We start from the raw sequence: 12,500 nt of genomic DNA, 5'->3' as shown, positions 1-12,500 counted from the left end.
TAAAGCTGAAATCTTTGCTCAAACCTTTGCTAAAAATTCTACATTGGACGATTCTGGGCTTGTTCCTCCCTCTCCTCCACCCTCTGACAACTTCATGCCACCTATTAAAATTCTTCGCAATGATGTTTTCCATGCCCTCGCTGGCCTAAACCCTCGGAAGGCTTATGGACCGGATGGGGTCCCTCCTATTGTTCTCCGAAACAATGCCTCCATGCTTGCACCTTGCCTATTCAAATTCTTTCAGCTCTGTCTGTCAACACTACCTTTCCTTCTTGCTGGAAGTTTACTTACATTCAACCTGTTCCTAAAAAGGGTGACCGTTCTAATCCCTCAAACTACCATCCTATTGCTTTAATTTCCTGCCTATCTAAAGTTTTTGAATCTATCTTCAACAGGAAGATTCTTAAACATCTATCACTCCACAACCTTCTATCTGATCGCCAGTATGGGTTCCGTCAAGGCCGCTCTACTGGTGATCTTCTGGCTTTCCTTACTGAGTCTTGGTCATCCTCTTTTAGAGATTTTGGTGAAACTTTTGCTGTTGCCTTGGACATAATTATCAAAAGCTTTTGATAGAGTCTGGCACAAAGCTTTGATTTCCAAACTACCCTCCTACGGTTTCTATCCTTCTCTCTGTTTACTTCATCTCAAGTTTCCTTTTTGACCGTTCTATTGCTGCTGTGGTAGACGGTCACTGTTCTTCTCCTAAATCAATTAACAGTGGTGTTCCTCAGGGTTCTGTCCTGTCACCCACTCTCTTCTTATTATTCATTAATGATCTTCTAAACCAAACTTCTTGTCCTATCCACTCCTACGCTGAAGATACCACCCTGCACTTTTCCACGTCTTTTCATAGACGTCCAACCCTTCAGGAGGTAAACATATCACGCAGGGAAGCCACAGAACGCCTGACTTCTGATCTTTCTAAAATTTCTCATTGGGGCAGAACAAACTTGATATTGTTCAATGCCTCAAAAAATCAATTCCTCCATCTATCAACTCGACACAACCTTCCAGACAACTATCCCCTCTTCTTCAATGACACTCAACTGTCCCCCTCTTCTACATTGAACATCCTCGGTCTGTCCTTTACTTATAATCTGAACTGGAAACTTCACATCTCATCTCTAGCTAAAACAGCTTTTATGAAGTTAGGTGTTCTGAGACGTCTCCGCCAGTTTTTCTCACCCCCCCAGCTGCTAACTCTGTACAAGGGCCTTATCCGTCCATGTATGGAGTATGCTTCACATGTCTGAGGGGGGTTCCACTCATACTGCTTTTCTAGACAGGGTGGAATCAAAAGCTTTTCGTCTCATCAACTCCTCTCCTCTAACTGACTGTCTTCAGCTTCTCTCTCACCGCCGCAATGTTGCATATCTAGCTGTCTTCTACCGCTATTTTCATGCTAACTGCTCTTCTGATCTTGCTAACTGCATGCCTCCCCTCCTTCCGTGGCCTCGCTGCACAAGACTTTCTTCTTTCTCTCACCTCTATTCTGTCCACTTCTCTAACGCAAGAGTTAACTAGTATTCTCAATCATTCATCCCTTTCTCTGGTAAACTCTGGAACTCCCTGCCTGCTTCCGTATTTCCACCTTCCTATGACTTGAATTCCTTCAAGAGGGAGGTTTCAAGACACTTATTCATCATTTTTTGACCACTGCTTTGACCCCTGTATGGGACTGGCATTTCAGTGGGCATTTTTTTTATTACATTTTTGTTGCCCTTGGCCAGTGTCCTTCCTACATAAAAAAAAAAAAAAAAATAGTAGTAGTAGTAGCAGTAGTAGTAGTAGTAGTAGTAGTAGTAGTAATGCTATTTTTCATATATTTAGTAATTTTTTTTTTTCATATTATTATTTATATTTATATTTTTTGTTTTGTTTTGACATTCATACGAATGCTATAAAGGTGAAGCATAGAAATTTATTTGATTGATTAATTAATTTATATATCTATTTATTTTGATTTTTTAAATTAATTAATTTATTTATTTTTATTATTATTATTTTTTTTTTTTATGTCTCTATGATAAGCAAAGCATTATAGAATTTATGAAAGCACATATCCTCTAGAGTCTTGCCCTACAAAAGATTCTGTAAAGTAAAAAATAAAGGGAATAAGTGTCAGTGACGTTTGATGAATAGAGGAAGGCGTGGCAGAAATTACCATAAAACGTATATAAATGAAAATTTATCTTCCTCGTATTTTCCAACTTGCGTTTGCTTCTTGAAAATTTAACTGGGTGGGTCATATAGCAGACATATTGTTCTTTCCTCCATTGTAGTTTGTTTCCAGCAAGCCCCCTAAATAAAGTTTCTGTTTTTTTTTTTTTTTTTTTTTTTTTTAAAGAAATGAGGAATTACATTCTAACGCTGATCACTGAGCGGAGCGTAGACGAGCTGCTATCCTCAAGGACGTTACCTCTCTCTCTCTCTCTCTCTCTCTCTCTAAATAAGACTTTAAATAAAAAGAATATATATATATATATATATATATATATATATATATATATATATATATATATATATATATATATATATATATATATATATATATATATATATATATATATATATATATATATATATATATATATATATATATATAAAAGACAATGAATATCCTCTGGGGAAGGGGTGACAATCCTTATTTAACCCTTAATTTCAGTTGAATTTTGACAAGTCTACGTTAAAATGTTTCCATTTTTCTGCAGTGATAAAGAAACGTAGAGGGGTAGCTAATATATTTAATTGTTAATTGTATCTTTTTTTCTTTCTTTTTTTCATTTATTCTTTTATTAATTTTTCTTTTCATTGCTTAATTATGCATTATGCCGACACTGCAGGTTACAATTGCAGATATTGCAAGTATTTTTGACACAATACAAGTACATCCAGCTAAACTATTGCTACAGTATAGAGAGAGTATTTCGATTACATACCTTATTCTTCATCTTCTTTTCTTCTTTTTTTTTTTTAATAAATATAATAATAAATAAATAAGTAAATAGGTATTGTCAAATGAAATCGTCGAGATTACGCAGGGGTTTCGGGCAATACTTGGATGGGTGACTACACAAGCCTCATCTGTCTGAAAAAAAATAAATAAATAAAAAAAATAAGAATAAGAATAGGGAGAATGAACGAAAATTTTAAGTAATAAAGATAACAGTAAGAATTATTATAACAAGAATAAGAAAAATTACAATAAAGGAATATAAAAAAAAAGAAAGAAAGCATCCCATGTCTTTCTTCCTAATTGTCATAGAAGGGTGAATTCTTTTGTATATTTTCCAACATTTCCAATACAACGATATGAATGGGGGAAGAAAGAATAAGAATAATAGAAAGAAGGCCTCCCAACACCTAGTTCTCCGGTCTTGGCCAATTAGCTAACGGCGGGATCAGCGCAGTTAAGCAGGGGGTCCGGGAAGAACTTGGATGGGTGACCACAAAAGCCTCATCTCTCTGAGAATAGAAAAAAATAGCAATAAGAATGAGGAGAATGAACGAAAAACGAAAATAATAAAATAACAATAACAACTATAATAAAAAAAAGAAGATTAAGAATAAAAAGAACAAAAATAAGGGAAAAAAGTAATAATATATCTCTCTTGCTAATTGTCGTAGAATTATGAATGAAGGGTTAATTTTAGTGCATATTTTCCAACATTTTCAGCACAACAATGCAACAACAATACAGGAAAGAATAAGAATAAGAGAAATAAGCCCTCCCAACACCTTGTTCTCCGCTCTTGACCAATCAGCTGACGGCGGGATCAGCAAGGTTAAGCAGGGGGTCCGGGCAGAACTTGGATGGGTGACCGCACAAGCCTCATCTCTCTAAAAGTAGGATAAATAAGAATAAGATAAGGAAGAATAATAAAAAAAAATGAAAATAATAAAGATAACAATATTAATTATGACAAGAATAAGAAAAAAATAGAATAAAAAGAATGAAAAAAATAAGAATATCACAACTTTCTTGCTAATTGTCTTAGAATTTTAAATGACATGTCAGTTCTGCTGTATATTTTCCAAGATTTGTTATGAATGAGGGAAGAAAGAATAAGAATAAGAATAAGAATAAGAACAAAATGAATTAGACTAACAATAATGATCACATCTTTCATGCGGTGACTGCGTGGGCGATGAGCCTCACTGGACGTTTCTGACCAATCACAAGGCAGGGTTGGAGTCGTCGGGCCCACCCGATTCATATATAAAGGGATTTTGTGGGAAGCGCGGGCAGACTCAGCTGAGTGTTCGTTGTGAGTTGTTGTTACCACAACTATGGCACGTACCAAGCAAACGGCTCGCAAGTCCACTGGTGGCAAGGCGCCCCGCAAGCAGCTTGCTACAAAGGCAGCTCGCAAGTCTGCTCCAGCCACTGGAGGTGTCAAGAAACCCCACCGTTACAGGCCTGGAACCGTTGCTCTCCGTGAGATCCGCCGTTATCAGAAGAGCACTGAGCTGCTTATCAGGAAACTGCCTTTCCAGCGCCTGGTGCGTGAAATTGCTCAGGATTTCAAGACTGACCTCCGCTTCCAGTCCTCTGCTGTCATGGCTCTCCAGGAAGCTTCCGAGGCTTACCTCGTGGGTCTGTTTGAGGATACCAACCTGTGCGCCATCCATGCCAAGCGCGTGACTATCATGCCAAAGGACATCCAACTGGCTCGTCGCATCCGTGGCGAGCGTGCCTAAGAAGTCATCCACGAATGATCTTCATAACAGCAATATCTAGGCCCTTTTTAGGGCCAAACATCTCTTTCATTAAAGAATTTTCATAGACAATCTGTTTGGTTTTGTGGAAGAAAATATTTATTTTCCATCTTTCAGTATCAGGTATCGACTTTCAACTCAATATCCTTCCCCCCTTTTTTTTTTTTTATATTATTATTATTATTCCCTCTTCCATGGCCATATCTCTTTCACTTGGGAGAATTTTTATCTTTCTTTATCTCTATTTTTTTTTTATCTTTTCTTTATCTCCACAGAATAATAATCACGATAATAATAAGCATAATAATAATAATAATAATAATAATAATAATAATAATAATAATAATAATAATAATAATGATACAATAATTATTATAATAATAATCATAATAAAAACAACAATATTAATATTATTAATAATGATAATAATAATAATAATAATAATAATAATAATAATAATAATAATAAAAATAATAATAATAATAATATTAATAATAATAACAATAATTATAATAATAATGCATTTGTCTATATCGTATCTTTTTTCCTTTTCAAGTGTGGCTCCAATGGAGCCGGGTATTATTTTATACTGGCAGCAGTATACTGGCCGCCTGTTTACTTGGAGGAGGTATACTTGGTAACAGCCTTGGTGCCTTCAGAAACAGCGTGTTTTGCCAGTTCACCAGGCAGAAGAAGACGGACAGCGGTCTGGATTTCCCGGCTGGTGATGGTGGAGCGCTTGTTATAGTGTGCCAGGCGGGATGCCTCGGCAGCGATGCGCTCGAAAATGTCATTCACGAACGAGTTCATGATTGACATGGCCTTGGAGGACACGCCAGTGTCTGGGTGGACTTGCTTGAGCACCTTGTAGATGTAGATGGAGTAGCTCTCCTTCCTCCTGCGCTTCTTCTTCTTGTCGCCCTTGGCAATGGCCTTCTGTGCCTTGCCAGCTTTCTTGGCAGCCTTTCCTGATGCTTTGGGAGGCATAGTGTCGCCGTACTGCTGTGAGAACGAGTGTGCGTTTTCTCAGTTGAAAAGTGGTATATATATTAGCGTGCCTACTCAGGATCAGGAGTCGCCACCTCAGCGAGCGTCCTGATTGGTCCAGACGCGCTCTGGGCCGATCTGATCTCGCGTATATATAGCCGTTTTTCCCAAAATTCACTACTTGCTCGCAGAGCTACCGACGAGGTTAGAGTACTCGCGCTCCTCATTTATCACCAACAACAACAACTACTACTACTACTACTACTACCACAACATCCATTATCATGTCTGGACGCGGCAAGGGAGGAAAGGTGAAGGGAAAGTCAAAGTCCCGTTCCAGTCGTGCTGGACTCCAGTTCCCGGTCGGCAGGATTCATCGCCTTCTAAGGAAAGGCAACTACGCCGAGCGCGTGGGTGCTGGTGCCCCCGTGTACCTTGCGGCAGTTATGGAGTACCTGGCTGCTGAAGTCCTTGAGCTTGCCGGCAATGCCGCCCGTGACAACAAGAAGACTCGCATCATCCCACGTCACCTGCAGCTGGCCATCCGCAACGACGAGGAACTTAACAAGCTCCTCTCCGGAGTCACCATTGCACAGGGTGGCGTGCTGCCCAACATTCAGGCCGTGCTCCTTCCCAAGAAGACTGAGAAGAAGTAAATAAAGGGCCTCCCTCCCCTTCAGCCAATATCACCATCAATCCGGCTCCTCTTCGGAGCCACACGTTCAAACATCTAGAGAGTTGTGTAGACTATACTGGTATATCAATAATAAGCAAGTAGTGTATTTATTTTCGAGTTAGTTATTTGTTATTATTATTATTATTATTTAGTCAGGCACGCAAGTGACCGAGAATAAATATGTATACTATATTTCTACTAATGTACCTGCTGTGTGTCACAGTGGAGAGTTGATTAGATGTGTTGCCTATTGTGATATGTTGAGCGTCTTTTTCATCTCAATGTATATTTTGTTTTATGAGAAACTGAGAACGATGAGGGGCGTGATCATTGAAATAAGTCAATGATAATAATAATAATAATAATAATAATAATAATAATAATAATAATAATGATAATAATAATAATAATAATAATAATAATAATAATGATAATAATAATAATACTTGGAGAAGACCTGATGAAGTGAGAAAGATGGTTATAATTAATAATGGTTTCTTTTCTTAGCTCAGATAGTGATAGTGAACATGGTTATGAGAAAGTAGTAGTAATAATAGTAGTCTATGGTCCTTCTTTCTTTTCATGTTTGTGGACCTTAAAAAGGTCCGGGAGATGATGTTATTCAATGATGATAATGCAAGCTGAATAGCTGGCACCATCTCAATAATGGAGCGATTTAACCACCAAATCCGTACAGGGTACGGCCCTGACGCTTGAGGGCGTAGACAACGTCCATGGCAGTAACGGTCTTACGCTTGGCGTGCTCGGTATAGGTGACAGCATCCCTGATAACGTTCTCAAGGAACACCTTGAGCACCCCACGAGTCTCCTCGTAGATGAGACCAGAGATGCGCTTGACGCCACCTCGGCGAGCTAGACGACGGATAGCAGGCTTGGTGATTCCCTGGATGTTATCACGCAGAACCTTACGGTGACGCTTGGCGCCTCCCTTTCCAAGACCCTTGCCTCCCTTGCCGCGGCCAGTCATGGTGATGAGAGCTGCTAGTACGACGTCCGAACGGTCTAACAGGAAGCTCACGAATGTGCCTCAAAATAACATAACATAACATAACAAAGAGAGAAAAGATGGGGAGGGGGAAGTGGGGATAGTGGGAAGAATAGGGGGGTGATAAGAAGGGAATTGTAGTAGGAGAAATAGTCACTGGGGCTTAACCCAGGCGCAATTTCAATGAGGAAGGACATCTTTTTTTTTTTTTTTTTTTTTTTTTTTTTTTTTTTTTTTTTTTTTTTTTTTTTTTTTTACGTGTTATATTCATGCTAAGATGGCAAGGGGGACAAGGTCTTTATCGGGGAAAGCAGGAGAGTCCGCCACCAACCGAGCAGGCCAAGCCCAACACAGCCACAGCCACGAACGCCGCCCACGCACCCAAAACCCCGGGCCAAACCACGCACAAGTTAGGGGCCAGACTATCCAGAGCCTGCACCATCAGGATGTGAAAGAGGAGTGAAGGACAGTCAGAGTAGAAAGGGTTTTTTTTTTTTTGCTTTTTATTGGTTCAAAGAAGGACAGAGGAAGAAGTACATCCGTATAGCGGAGGGACCTACAGTTTTACGTGGGTTCCGAACCACGGATAGTAGTAGAGTGATTTGGTGATGGCAGGGATATTTAATGTATGATGTAATGTGGTGGGTGAAAAAGCGGTGTCGGTCCTTTCTGCTCTTGTCCTGTGACTCTTCCTGCAAAAAGGCCAACCTGCTAAAGAAAAGAGAAGTATAAAAAATGTTGTGGTGTTATGTGCATGGGGAGGGTGAGGATGGTTTGTGATAATGATTGACATGATGGTAGGATGTGCAATGACAGAGGCTCGAAAAGGCTCCCTCACCGCAACGAGGGGTCAAATCTAATACCATCTGCTTGCACGCGGTAAGTCGCTGGTGGCGGGGGGTGAATGGGGATTCCTGCATGGATGCTTCCAGGGCCCCGCCCCACCATCTCTTGACTACCTTCCTGCCCAGCCCTTGCCGCACCCAACTACCTCTGTGTGGGGGGTGAAGTGGCTTCCACTGAATGGTGTGGTTACCGTCCCCATCATCAGTACTGGCCGCTCCTTAACTACCTCGGGGGGTACCGCTACCGGAACGTCATGCCGACGTCCGGGGGCCCCATTGCCGTGACGTCAGTGGGAGGAGTGCGGTTCGTGCTATCCCCGTCTCTCTGGAAGTGGTCCGGTGCCCCCTTGAAACCTAGGCTGCGAGGCAAGAAAATAATGTATAAAAAACAAAAATATGAATACAAAGCCATAAGACAAAAAATATGAAAAAACCACTAGGTGTTGCCACACGACCCCACTCCCTCGGTCAGAGGCATGGTATGTTAATGGCGGTGATTTTTTGTCGCGTCCCTTTCCCAAGAGCGGTCCGGTGCCACCTTAAAACCTAGGCTGCGAGACAGAAAAATAATGCACAAAAACAAAAATATGAATACAAAACCATAAGACAAAAAATATGAAAAAACCACTAGGTGTTGGCACGCGGGACCGCCCACGTGAACGAGAGAACGACGATGATGCCACTCAGACACCATGAGTGGTACAGAGAAAGGAGATAGTGAAGGGAAGAAAGGAGGAGTCCATTATTAGAAAACAGGTTCAGGAGGCACAGTGGGAGGATCAAGGAGATTGCAGTGCGGCAGGTGACGGAAAGGTGGGGGGAGGTTGGTAATGAAATTGTATGTGATTGTGTGTCTGTCGGAGAAGGAGCTTAGTTGTTTTTCGATTCTATTGTGGAGTGTTATGTTAAGGGGGGGGATGTTGGACTCCTGGTGAATGGAGAGAGAGGTTTGGAAGTCGAACCATTTCGTCCCAAGAGCGAAACGAATTGCTCGGTTTTGAACTTTTTGAAGTTTAGAGAGGTTGGAGGGAGCAGAGAGAGAGAGGGCAAGAGGGCAGTAGGTTAAGAGAGGGAGAATGAAAGCTTTGTAGAGGTGAAGTTTTGTTTTTGTGCTGCTGTCGCGAAATCTTTCCAGGTTGCTCAGGGCCTTGGCGGCTATGGTTGCTTTTTGTTTTATATGTATATTGAAGTTGAGGTGCTTATCTATGGTGAGGCCAAGCACTTTGTTGTTGTTACTGATGGGGATTGGGGTGGGGATTGGAGTAATTCTGTTTAGTGAGATTTGGCGGGGCTGACTTCTTTTAATGTTGAAATAAGTGACTTTTGATTTTTCGGGATGGGAGAGAATTCGCCATTTCATCTCCCACAGGCTAGTCGCCATCAGTTCCCATTGAATTTTGTCGGTTAGGAGATCTAACGACCTGGCACGGGCCAATTGCGTTACATCGTCCGCGTATTGAATAGTTAGTGAGTCATTGTGGGCTGGGAGGGGTAGGTCAGCTGTGTACATGTTAAAAAGGGTGGGGGAGAGTACGGAGCCTTGTGGGACTCCAGCCTGAGGGGTGAAAAATGGCGAAAAGTTGCCCTGGTGGCGGATTCTTGTCTGTCTCTCATCCAGAAAACTACACAAGATGCGTTGTGTTAGAAAAGGGAGATTGAAGTTATTACAAATTTTGTATTTCAAACCGGTGTGCCAAACGGTGTCAAAAGCTTTCTTGACATCTTTTGTCACGAGTGCTGTCTTGTAATATGGCTTGTTGAAATTTAGGTAGGCTACTATGCTGTTAAGGGCGTCCTCAGTTGAGGCGTTCCTCCGGAAACCGAACTGCTGTGGTGCCAGCAATCCGTTACATTCGAGGAACGCTCTCAATCTTAAGTTGATTAGACGTTCAAAAGTTTTTCCAAGAATTTCAAGGAGGCTTATGGGGCGATAGTTTTCTGGTAAGTGAGAGTTTTTTCCGGGCTTGGCAATAAGGGTGATGTTTGAAATTTTGAAAGCCTTTGGGAAGTATCCAGAGGCGAGGCAAGCATTGAAAATTTTTGTCAGGCTGGATATGATTTCTGGAGGAAGGCTCCGCACCATCGGCCATGTGACTCCTGAGGGGCCGGGGGCTCGCCGCGGAGTATGTCTGAGCAACCTGGTGACATCCTCCTCCTCAATGGGTGTGGTGAGAGGGTGTTGGGGATCTAGGTGTGTTAAGTGTATAATGTTATGTGGTAGCGTGTTTGCTATGTTTCGGCGCACAAGATCGGTGATGTGGTGTATGTGGGCAATACTGGGCTCATGGGGAGGGAAAGGGTGTGGTTGGAAGGTGTTGCACCAGTGTGTCTGGAAGGTGTTGGTGACCTGGTCTGGGTTGGTGACTCGATCACCGTTCACTAGGAGGTACTCGAATCTTTCCCGGTGGCATCCCTTCAGCTTGTGCACCATGTGCCAGAACTGAGTAGGATTTTTGCAGCGAGCTCCGTCCATAAGGGAGACTAGGTTCCTCCAGTGAGCGCTGTGGTCATCCTGTAGGCTATTTAGTATGTGTGTGCGAAGGGTGCAGAGGTCTCTGTAGATGGGTATGTGGTTGTGCATGTTTTGTAAAAAGCGTGTTCTGTAGCACACTAGTAGTCGTTGTGTTTTTATGGAGGGTCTGAAGTCTATGTGAATTTTGTGTTGTTTCTTTGGTGTGTGTCTGTTGGCTGATGTCAGGATGTCACTATGTAGTGTCTCTAGGGCACTGTCTATTATTGTATAGGGTTGGCCTTCGAGCTGTGGTGGTTGGTGTAGGTCTGAAAGAGTTTTCCTGAATCCCTCCCAGTCGGCGGAGCGGTAGTCGGGGACAGGTGGGGATGGGATAGATATGGGGTTTGAGGATATTTTTAGAATTAGGGGGACGTGGTCTGAACCACAGATGGGTCCGTAGGAGATGTGGTGATGGAAAGGTAGGGATTGCCGGTTGGAGAGGATGAGATCCGGCCTGCCATTCCCATTGTGGGTATAGCAGGTAGGAAAGTCAGGGCCAAGGAAACGGAGGCGTTTCAGTTGTGTAAGTTGTAGAAGTTGGTGTCCATGTTGGTTGTTCTTGGTGTGTCTAAATGCTGTGTGACTGGCATTGAGGTCTGCCAGTATATAGGCTGGTATGTTTGTGTGATTGAAGAGATTGTTGAGACTGGTGAGAGGGAGCCCTGTATCCGGTCTGCTGTATGTGGTGGCAATAAGAAATATCCCGTGTTGTGTTTCGATCCTGGTGGCCAGGAAGTGTGCTGAAGGCCAGTCGGTTATGTGGATGTGTTTGATGGTGCATTTGACCATGACAGCTACGCCATCATGACGTGTACCTGTAGTGTAACGTGTGTTATATCCATATAGCTTAATTGGTTTTGTTGGTGAACCTGTGTGGTTCAGGAGGACGATGTCTGGGTCGGTTGATCGAATAGCTTCTGAAATAAGGTGCCGGTTATTCCAGTAGCCGCGACAATTTAGTTGCATGATCGTAATCATGTTTTCTTAACTCTCGATGTGGTTCGTGTGGGTCTAGGGGAGGTGGGTTGTGTACCCGGAATGTGTCTTTTATGTGCGGTGTTACTGGCTTGTGTTGGTGTGTTTTCGTTCGTTTTTGTGGTGGAGGTAGTGGTAGGAGTGGGGCTGTGGGGTTGCGTTTTCCCAGAAACTGTGTCCTCACCGGTAGCTAGGTTCCCGGTTGGAAGGAGGCTGGATTGTTCGGTGGAGGAGGAGTTTGGTTCCTGATTAGGGACTGTAGGAGCTTCTGTTTGTTCAGCAAGGTGGTGTTGTTGGTTTGTTTGTGTAGGGGCTTCTGTTTGTTCCACAAGCTTTTGTTGGTAGTGTTGTTGATTTGTTTGTGTGAAATTTGGTGGGAGTTTTATTGTTGGACAACCATTGTACTCCAGCAGTGAGTTCATGGTTTCTGCTTGTTTTCTCAGGTCACCGAAGGAGGTTTGTATGGAATATTTGATTATAATTTCGGCTAGTAGCAGTTTTTCCATGTTTGTGTTAGAAATTGTGTTCATGTGTGTTGGGGTGGCAGGTGTGGCTGCTTGAGCGTAGGAGTTGTTTGGCTGTGAAGAGGTTGTTGGTGTTGCTGTTATGGAGTTTTGTTGTTGCTGCTGGGTGCGTTTAACTGGGCATTTGAACGAGACAGCAACGTGTTCGCCGTCACAGTTAGCGCATTTTAATGTGGTTGATTGGCAGTTTCTATAATCGTGGCCCTTAGCTGCACACTTAGAGCACACTTGTTCTTTCTCCTTACATTGGTTT

The sequence above is a fragment of the Scylla paramamosain genome, unplaced genomic scaffold (genome assembly GCF_035594125.1).
Source record: "Scylla paramamosain isolate STU-SP2022 unplaced genomic scaffold, ASM3559412v1 Contig68, whole genome shotgun sequence".
In the NCBI taxonomy this organism is placed as follows: Eukaryota; Metazoa; Arthropoda; class Malacostraca; order Decapoda; family Portunidae; genus Scylla; species Scylla paramamosain.
The sequence above is the reverse complement of the archived record's forward strand: the minus strand, read 5'-3'. Positions refer to the sequence as shown.